We start from the raw sequence: 11,140 nt of genomic DNA, 5'->3' as shown, positions 1-11,140 counted from the left end.
TGTATTTCCTGTCGCTGTATTTCCGGAGGGCTGCAAGCTTAAATTTTGCACGAATTCGTCCCCAATAAAAAGTCGTTTCGATTGCACTGATGTACAGTAAGAGCTCCTTTATGTTTCATTTACCGCGCCACATAATGCAGTCAGTTTTAGAAAATGACTTCATCACCACAAATATTTGAGCTTCAGCCACTGCACCACGAGACTGTGTGGAATAATAAAAACAGTCTGGATTATTGTGTGGGAGAGTTCTGGAACACTGAACTGTAAATATGTTTGACCTGAAGTTTTCTTTATATACAGTGTATCACAAAAGTGAGTACACCCCTCACATTTCTGCAGATATTTAAGTATATCTTTTCATGGGACAACACTGACAAAATGACACTTTGACACAATGAAAAGTAGTCTGTGTGCAGCTTATATAACAGTGTAAATTTATTCTTCCCTCAAAATAACTCAATATACAGCCATTAATGTCTAAACCACCGGCAACAAAAGTGAGTACACCCCTAAGAGACTACACCCCGAAATGTTCAAATTGAGCACTGCTTGCCATTTTCCCTCCAAAATGTCATGTGATTTGTTAGTGTTACTAGGTCTCAGGTGTGCATAGGGAGCAGGTGTGTTCAATTTAGTAGTACAGCTCTCACACTCTCTCATACTGGTCACTGAAAGTTCCAACATGGCACCTCATGGCAAAGAACTCTCTGAGGATCTTAAAAGACGAATTGTTGCGCTACATGAAGATGGCCAAGGCTACAAGAAGATTGCCAACACCCTGAAACTGAGCTGCAGCACAGTGGCCAAGATCATCCAGCGTTTTAAAAGAGCAGGGTCCACTCAGAACAGACCTCGCGTTGGTCGTCCAAAGAAGCTGAGTGCACGTGCTCAGCGTCACATCCAACTGTTGTCTTTGAAAGATAGGTGCAGGAGTGCTGTCAGCATTGCTGCAGAGATTGAAAAGGTGGGGGGTCAGCCTGTCAGTGCTCAGACCATACGCCGCACACTACATCAAATTGGTCTGCATGGCTGTCACCCCAGAAGGAAGCCTCTTCTGAAGTCTCTACACAAGAAAGCCCGCAAACAGTTTGCTGAAGACATGTCAACAAAGGACATGGATTACTGGAACCATGTCCTATGGTCTGATGAGACCAAGATTAATTTGTTTGGTTCAGATGGTCTCAAGCATGTGTGGCGGCAATCAGGTGAGGAGTACAAAGATAAGTGTGTCATGCCTACAGTCAAGCATGGTGGTGGGAATGCCATGGTCTGGGGCTGCATGAGTGCAGCAGGTGTTGGGGAGTTACATTTCATTGAAAGACACATGAACTCCAATATGTACTGTGAAATACTGAAGCAGAGCATGATCCCCTCCCTCCGGAAACTGGGTCGCAGGGCAGTGTTCCAGCATGATAATGACCCCAAACACACCTCTAAGACGACCACTGCTTTATTGAAGAGGCTGAGGGTAAAGGTGATGGACTGGCCAAGCATGTCTCCAGACCTAAACCCAATAGAACATCTTTGGGGCATCCTCAAGCGGAAGGTGGAGGAGCGTAAAGTCTCGAATATCCGCCAGCTCCGTGATGTCGTCATGGAGGAGTGGAAAAGCATTCCAGTGGCAACCTGTGAAGCTCTGGTAAACTCCATGCCCAGGAGAGTTAAGGCAGTTCTGGGAAATAATGGTGGCCACACAAAATATTGACACTTCAGGAACTTTCACTAAGGGGTGTACTCACTTTTGTTGCCGGTGGTTTAGACATTAATGGCTGTATATTGAGTTATTTTGAGGGAAGAATAAAGTTACACTGTTATATAAGCTGCACACAGACTACTTTTCATTGTGTCAAAGTGTCATTTTGTCAGTGTTGTCCCATGAAAAGATATACTTAAATATCTGCAGAAATGTGAGGGGTGTACTCACTTTTGTGATACACTGTATATAGCACGGCTTCTTTCTTTCATATTTCCAGCTCCTTTGTCAGGTCTTCCTTTGGCGTGCAATGCCAGCAATCTTTATTTATTAGGATTTTAACGTCATGTTTTACACTTTGGTTACATTCATGACAGGAACAGTAGTTACTGGTTACACAAGATTCATCAGTCATCAGTCATCAGATTCATCAGACAATTTTGTATCTTCAATTCACCTCACTTGCACATCTTTGGACTGTGGAGGGAAACCAACGCTCCTGGAGGAAACCCACACAGACACAAGAAGAACATGCAAACTCCACAAAGAAAGGACCCGGACCGCTCCACCTGGGAATCAAACCCAGGACCTTCTTGCTGTGAGGTGACAGTGCTACCCATCAAGCCACCGTGCCGCCCCCAGCATTTTTTTAGTTTCTGAGAACTCATATTGGTGTTGAAGCATTTTGGGCCGGACTCCACCTGTGCTTCCACTCATGTAATGCCAGGTTCTAAAGGTCTAAATGTTCCCTATTCGTCCTCCTTTCTGAAAACTAAGTTGTCGCCTATAGCCAGAGCAGCCTGTTATATATTGTGTCATTTATTTCTCAGTTCTGCTCTATCCCTGTTCTATCCACTTTCTCCGCTGTGGGCTATGCCTATTTCTATTAATTTGTTTTGTTTCTATTCACTTAGTTGAGATTTTAGTCCCCTTTTTGTTTTTTTGTATTGTTTTACTTTGATTAAACCTTTACAATTCAATATCAAGCCGTGACCCACCCAGTTACAGTCTTTTTTTTTTTTTGGACAAATGTGTGTGTTCCAATCATTCAGACACAGAAACAAAGCAATGCAAAACAAAGCAATGCCATCTCTTGGTCCTTTTATCAAGAGATCCCTTGGTGGCTTTTATCTTCAGGATTAACCTCTGCTTATCTGGGTTTTCAACAATAATAATAATAAAATTTTATTTATAAGCACCTTTCAAAAAAACTCAAGGACACTGTACAACTACAGGCCCAAAACAGCACGGAAATTAATCAACATAAATAAATAGCGTAGAGTTTCTGAACTCCTCGGTTTGAAACTCGGCATTGCCACCGGCCGGCTGGGCGCCATCTGGCAGACATAATTGGCAGCAGATACTAACTGGCCACCATATCTGCAGGGTGGGGCCGAACTATGTGTGGGTGGGTGGGTCTTCATACGCTGTGTATGGACCCTGATTGGCGGAAGAGACACCCGTGCAGAATGCAGGGGCGAGAAGAGGAGGGCTGTACACGTGTCGGAAGAGGCGTGTACAGTGACATGCTCTCCTCGGATGCAATCGGGTGTCCCTCAGCAGCGGAAGACAAATTGACTGTGCAAAATTGGGAGGAAAATGGGGAGAAAATGCATAAAAAAAATTAATTAATAACAGACAATCAGTTTAAAATAAAGAGAAAATATGTAGTAATAAAACAAAACATAAGCAAATTAAAATGACTTATCAGGAAAAGCAGTAAGAAAAAGGTGGGTCTTAAGCTTGTTTTTGAAAGAGGTGACTGACGAGCACACCCGGAGGTGCAGTGGTAAAGAGTTTGGGCCCTTCCACATTAAAAGCTCTATCACCAACAGCACATAACCTAGAGAAAGGCACAGAAAGGAGATGGTATTCAATAAGGTGGACTGTTAGACCCTAGCACCACTCAGGAGTTTATCTGATCCTGAATCCACCCTGACCTAAAACATTCTGGTTGGATTTCTTATCACAGTAGAGAAAATGAATCAGGAGTTTTGCTCCTCATAGTTTCCATTTCCTGTTCTGTATCTGAAAAAAACAACACAGCTGGATGAGCATGTGAAGATCCAAACATGAGAGCTCATTTTTCATGGACCAGACAGCAGCCAAAACCACTGCTAATGATTCACAGAGAACACAGACTGGGTAAAAAAACAGAACAGAACAGGGAGGATTCAGCGTTAGAATAATTTACACGTAGCTTTCGATTGTGCTCTAGTTTTTAAAATGAACTTTTTACATCTGCTGACTATGCACTGTATTTTGTGAAAGTTACACAATTAGGGAAGCACCGTTTCTACTTGAAGGAACTTCTGAAAAGAGACAAAGGATTTTAAGGAACTCACACATTCATTTTATCTTCAGTAAGGATTTTTGTGGTCAGTATTGCAGTGAATCTAGAATTAGGCTTAATGTTACGTAACACACTGGATACGATGTCAGTGTACTGTCGGGCAACACACACCCGTTTATAAACACTCACTCACTGTCTTAACCGCTTATCCAATCAGGGTCGTGGGGGGTGCTGGAGCCTATCCCAGCTTTTCAATGGGCGCAAGGTACACAGTAATACCCTGGACGGGGCACCAGTCCATCGCAGGGCAGACACAAATACACACACACACCCATTCACCTATAGGGCAATTCAGTGTCTCCAATTAACCTGACTGCATGTTTTTGGACTGTGGGAGGAAACCGGAAACACACAGACATGGGGAGAACATGCAAACTCCACACAGAAAGGACCTGGACCACCCCGCCTGGGGATCAAACCCAGGATCTTCTTGCTGTGAGGCGACAGTGCTACCCACTTAGCCACCGTGCCTCCCCCGTTTATAAACAATTTACAAATGACAATTTACAGTAATCTACCTACTGGAACGTTTTGTGTTTTGTTTTTGGTAGTGAGAATTCTGGTGTACTTTTCTAATGTGATAATTGATTTTATATGTCAGCAAAATGCTTGAGCAATCAATGCTACAGAACTGAAGTGTCTTTAATAGTATTTTTTTTTAATAGGAACTGGGTCTGTATAGTTTTACTGTGAAAGAAAGAGTGATGGCTCAGAAAGTCAAGGGTTCGGAGTTCTCAGCACTGCCACCAAGCTGCCACTATTAGACCCTTGAGCAAAGCCCTTTATCCTCTGCTCCTTGACTTTAATGGGCGTCACTTTGGATCAAAGCATCTTCCAGCTTCCAGTTACTAAATGATTCCTAAAAGTCACTAAATATTTTTACTCACATATTTGGGCAGTAAATCACCCTAGCCCACTACCACTACATCCTCAGCTGTGCCATCAGTCAGCATTCGAGGGCAGCAGGTGATCGCTAAGGAATGAGGGCCCTACATGTAGCCATGTATGTATGTGTATATATACAGTGTATCACAAAAGTGAGTACACCCCTCACATTTCTGCAGATATTTAAGTATATCTTTTCATGGGACAACACTGACAAAATGACACTTTGACACAATGAAAAGTAGTCTGTGTGCAGCTTATATAACAGTGTAAATTTATTCTTCCCTCAAAATAACTCAATATACAGCCATTAATGTCTAAACCACCGGCAACAAAAGTGAGTACACCCCTAAGAGACTACACCCCTAAATGTCCAAATTGAGCACTGCTTGTCATTTTCCCTCCAAAATGTCATGTGACTCGTTAGTGTTACTAGGTCTCAGGTGTGCATAGGGAGCAGGTGTGTTCAATTTAGTAGTACAGCTCTCACACTCTCTCATACTGGTCACTGAAAGTTCCAACATGGCACCTCATGGCAAAGAACTCTCTGAGGATCTTAAAAGACGAATTGTTGCGCTACATGAAGATGGCCAAGGCTACATGAAGATTGCCAACACCCTGAAACTGAGCTGCAGCACAGTGGCCAAGATCATCCAGCGTTTTAAAAGAGCAGGGTCCACTCAGAACAGACCTCGAGTTGGTCGTCCAAAGAAGCTGAGTGCACGTGCTCAGCGTCACATCCGACTGCTGTCTTTGAAAGATAGGCGCAGGAGTGCTGTCAGCATTGCTGCAGAGATTGAAAAGGTGGGGGGTCAGCCTGTCAGTGCTCAGACCATACGCCGCACACTACATCAAATTGGTCTGCATGGCTGTCACCCCAGAAGGAAGCCTCTTCTGAAGTCTCTACACAAGAAAGCCTGCAAACAGTTTGCTGAAGACATGTCAACAAAGGACATGGATTACTGGAACCATGTCCTATGGTCTGATGAGACCAAGATTAATTTGTTTGGTTCAGATGGTCTCAAGCATGTGTGGCGGCAATCAGGTGAGGAGTACAAAGATAAGTGTGTCATGCCTACAGTCAAGCATGGTGGTGGGAATGCCATGGTCTGGGGCTGCATGAGTGCAGCAGGTGTTGGGGAGTTACATTTCATTGAGGGACACATGAACTCCAATATGTACTGTGAAATACTGAAGCAGAGCATGATCCCCTCCCTCCGGAAACTGGGTCGCAGGGCAGTGTTCCAGCATGATAATGACCCCAAACACACCTCTAAGACGACCACTGCTTTATTGAAGAGGCTGAGGGTAAAGGTGATGGACTGGCCAAGCATGTCTCCAGACCTAAACCCAATAGAACATCTTTGGGGCATCCTCAAGCGGAAGGTGGAGGAGCGCAAAGTCTCGAATATCCGCCAGCTCCGTGATGTCGTCATGGAGGAGTGGAAAAGCATTCCAGTGGCAACCTGTGAAGCTCTGGTAAACTCCATGCCCAGGAGAGTTAAGGCAGTTCTGGGAAATAATGGTGGCCACACAAAATATTGACACTTCAGGAACTTTCACTAAGGGGTGTACTCACTTTTGTTGCCGGTGGTTTAGACATTAATGGCTGTATATTGAGTTATTTTGAGGGAAGAATAAATTTACACTGTTATATAAGCTGCACACAGACTACTTTTCATTGTGTCAAAGTGTCATTTTGTCAGTGTTGTCCCATGAAAAGATATACTTAAATATCTGCAGAAATGTGAGGGGTGTACTCACTTTTGTGATACACTGTATGTATATATGTGTACTTAAGTATTTTCACACACATGCATATGTATGTTGATGTATATATAGATATGGCTATATTGACCCAATTCAATGTGCAATACTCATCACATCACTTTATATGTAATATTTAATCTATATTTAATCTGTACCATATACTTGGAACTGCACCTCCCTGCACTTTTAATTCCATTCCATTTGTTTATTTAATTCTATTCCATGTAAAACTCAGGTTACCTTCAATCTTGGTTATGTTTTAATGTTTAAATGTTTAAATTTATATTGTTGAATTTTTATAGTGTGTATTTGATGTATAATGCTACTGGGATGCTAATTTTCTTCGGGATCAATAAAGTATCTATCTATCTACTATTTGTCTGTCTGTCTGTCTGCCTACCTACCTACCTACCTACCTACCTACCTACCTACCTACCTACCTATCTATCTATCTATCTATCTATCTATCTATCTATCTATCTATCTATCTATCTATCTATCTATCTATCTATCTATCTATCTATCTATCTACAGGTCCTTCTAAAAAAATTAGCATATTGTGATAAAGTTCATTATTTTCCATAATGTAATGATACAAATTAAACTTTCATATATTTTAGATTCATTGCACACCAACTGAAATATTTCAGGTCTTTTATTGTTTTAATACTGATGATTTTGGCATACAGCTCATGAAAACCCAAAATTCCTATCTCAAAAAATTAGCATATCATGAAAAGGTTCTCTAAACGAGCTATTAACCTAATCATCTGAATCAACGAATTAACTCTAAACACCTGCAAAAGATTCCTGAGGCTTTTAAAAACTCCCAGCCTGGTTCATTACTCAAAACTGCAATCATGGGTAAGACTGCCGACCTGACTGCTGTCCAGAAGGCCATCCTTGACACCCTCAAGCAAGAGGGTAAGACACAGAAAGAAATTTCTGAACGAATAGGCTGTTCCCAAAGTGCTGTATCAAGGCACCTCAGTGGGAAGTCTGTGGGAAGGAAAAAGTGTGGCAGAAAACGCTGCACAACGAGAAGAGGTGACCGGACCCTGAGGAAGATTGTGGAGAAGGGCCGATTCCAGACCTTGGGGGACCTGCGGAAGCAGTGGACTGAGTCTGGAGTAGAAACATCCAGAGCCACCGTGCACAGGCGTGTGCAGGAAATGGGCTACAGGTGCCGCATTCCCCAGGTCAAGCCACTTTTGAACCAGAAACAGCAGCACTGGACTGTTGCTCAGTGGTCCAAAGTACTGTTTTCGGATTAAAGCAAATTTTGCATGTCATTCGGAAATCAAGGTGCCAGAGTCTGGAGGAAGACTGGGGAGAAGGAAATGCCAAAATGCCTGAAGTCCAGTGTCAAGTACCCACAGTCAGTGATGGTCTGGGGTGCCATGTCAGCTGCTGGTGTTGGTCCACTGTGTTTTATCAAGGGCAGGGTCAATGCAGCTAGCTATCAGGAGATTTTGGAGCACTTCATGCTTCCATCTGCTGAAAAGCTTTATGGAGATGAAGATTTCATTTTTCAGCACGACCTGGCACCTGCTCACAGTGCCAAAACCACTGGTGAATGGTTTACTGACCATGGTATTACTGTGCTCAATTGGCCTGCCAACTCTCCTGACCTGAACCCCATAGAGAATCTGTGGGATATTGTGAAGAGAAAGTTGAGAGACACAAGACCCAACACTCTGGATGAACTTAAGGCCGCTATCGAAGCATCCTGGGCCTCCATAACACCTCAGCAGTGCCACAGGCTGATTGCCTCCATGCCACGTCATTTCTGCAAAAGGATTCCCGACCAAGTATTGAGTGCATAACTGAACATAATTATTTGAAGGTTGACTTTTTTTGTATTAAAAACACTTTTCTTTTATTGGTCGGATGAAATATGCTAATTTTTTGAGATTTTTTTTGAGAGGAATTTTGGGTTTTCATGAGCTGTATGCCAAAATCATCAGTATTAAAACAATAAAAGACCTGAAATATTTCAGTTGGTGTGCAATGAATCTAAAATATATGAAAGTTTAATTTTTATCATTACATTATGGAAAATAATGAACTTTATCACAATATGCAAATTTTCTGAGAAGGACCTGTATATGCACAGGGTTGTATATGTACGGCACCCTGAAGCGGGAGTGTTAAGGGCCTTGCTCAAGGGCTCAACTGTGGCTTCATGGCAGAGCTGAGATTTGAACCCACAACCTTCTAGTTGAGTGTGTGTGTGTGTGTGTGTGTGTGTGTGTGTGTGTGTGTGATGAACTGGTAAACTGTCTGGAATGTTTTCTACATTTCACACAATGAATCAGACACACCGAGACCCTGACCAGGATAAAACAATGAATGAAAGAATTTTCCATAAAGGAAAGGAGCTTTTGTGTACTTTCATCGTTGTTTACACTGTGATCATGGAGATGTTATTCAGTCTGAAGTGCAAATACTGTGTAAATAAACACTGAAAGAGCCCTCGACGCGAGAGTGTTGTTTATGTTTTAAAGGTACACTTGCACTTACTGCCATCTGCTGGTCAATCACATGAAGCGTCTCAACACTCCTTTAAAGAAGCACTTGGCTGCATTTTATTCACAAATAAAAACATGTCAGGCTCCCTTGCTGTTGCTGTTCACATTGTTACAACTGGAGCCACTGCATTAAAAAAAATGTTGACGGATTTTTAAACCTGATCGCTCAGGAGGTGCATCGGTTCATTACACTCGAGTCGCTACCAATATGTACCTTGTTTTTACCCTTGACTTCATTGGCCATCAGAATGATTGACATTATGTACGGTCTGTTCCAGCACTGTGTTCTAACTAATAAAATGTTTTGACAGTCCTTTTCCTTTCACTTCTTTTTTGTGATTTTTCTTTTGTTTAATTTTGTTTTATTTTGTCATTAATGCATGTTTTAACCTACCTTGAATGAATACTGTCTGTTAGGAGATGAACATGTTCTCCAAGTAAACCCCTCAGAGACAGTGTCAGACTGGGAGTTCATGGAAGAAGCATAAATATAAGTAAACAGGCCCGACAATTATATTAATTGGGTGTAAAGTTATTATCTAAGCTACAGGTGGCGCAGCAGTGTTGGCATCCAGGGTTGGAATCTCCACTGTCTGTTGGGTGACTACATACATCTTTAAAAAAGGCTCAGTCGGATATAGAAAAAAATATATATGAAAAATTTAAATCCCACTTTCACAACTACAACAGTTGGTGTCCTCAGTTCCCAAACTGACAGTGTATAAAGTAAAATTTGTGTAACACAGTGGTAAACATGCCCCAGTCCACACTTTTTTGAAACATGCTGCAACCATTCATTCATTCATTCATTCATTCATTCATTCACTGTCTTATCCGCTTATCCGATTAGGGTCGCGAGGGGTGCTGGAGAATATCCCAGCTTTTTCAATGGGCGCAGTAACAGTAACACCCTGGACGGGATGCCAGTTCATCGCAGGGCACACACACACACACACACACACACACACATAGGGCAATTCAGTGTCTCCAGTGAAACTGACTGCATGTTTTTGGACTGTGGGAGGAAACTGGAGCTCCCGGAGGAAACCCACACAGACAAGGGAAGAACATGCAAACTCCACACAGAAAGGACCCGGACTGCTCCGCCTGGGGATTGAACCCAGGACCTTCTTGCTGCGAGGAGACAGTGCTACCCACTTTTATCTAAACTGACTTACAATTATGACTGAACGTGATTTTTGAGCAAGTGAGGGTTAAGGGTCTTGCTCAGGGGTACAACAGTGACCCTTGGCAATGGAGAGGTTTGAACCAGCAAACTTCTGACTAATAGTCCAGTACCTTAACCACTGAACTTAATTAAAAACAGGTCACAGGGGATTTGCTAATCATTGCTGCCTTTTTTCCACCGTCCCAATTCTTTTATTTCAGTCGGGTTTGTAAATGCTGCCCGTCTATAAATAAAGTAGTACTGCAGCAGTGACTCAGGCATGACTCAACCCAAACTGTACATACTGCAAATATAGGAGGATAACTAATCCTAACGGGAACACAGATCGTTTATCCTGAATGAGACTGTAATATATTTACCATCCTGAAAATGTCACCGGGTTTATAGTGTCGTCTGGTGACGCATGAAGTGAGTACAGTTACTCGTTACTCCAAATGTGCTCTGGACTTTTCTTTTATAGTTTTGTGCTCAACAGTTTGGACTGAGAAATCACCTGATTGAGTGAAGGAAAAAGTGCTCAAAAGTTAAAAATAAGCACTGAAAACAAAAATGAATATACTTGCAAAGCTGTTATCCAAAGCTAAGAGCGGCTGTTTTAAGATGTTTTTAATATAGTCACTACTTTTGGGTTATTTTGTAGCTTAAATGTTTTAAGCCATTTTTTGGAGAACATTAAAAATAATATTTATTTATTTATTACAATTTTAACGTCATGTTTT

The sequence above is a fragment of the Trichomycterus rosablanca genome, chromosome 17, assembly GCF_030014385.1.
Source record: "Trichomycterus rosablanca isolate fTriRos1 chromosome 17, fTriRos1.hap1, whole genome shotgun sequence".
In the NCBI taxonomy this organism is placed as follows: domain Eukaryota; kingdom Metazoa; phylum Chordata; class Actinopteri; order Siluriformes; family Trichomycteridae; genus Trichomycterus; species Trichomycterus rosablanca.
The sequence above is the reverse complement of the archived record's forward strand: the minus strand, read 5'-3'. Positions refer to the sequence as shown.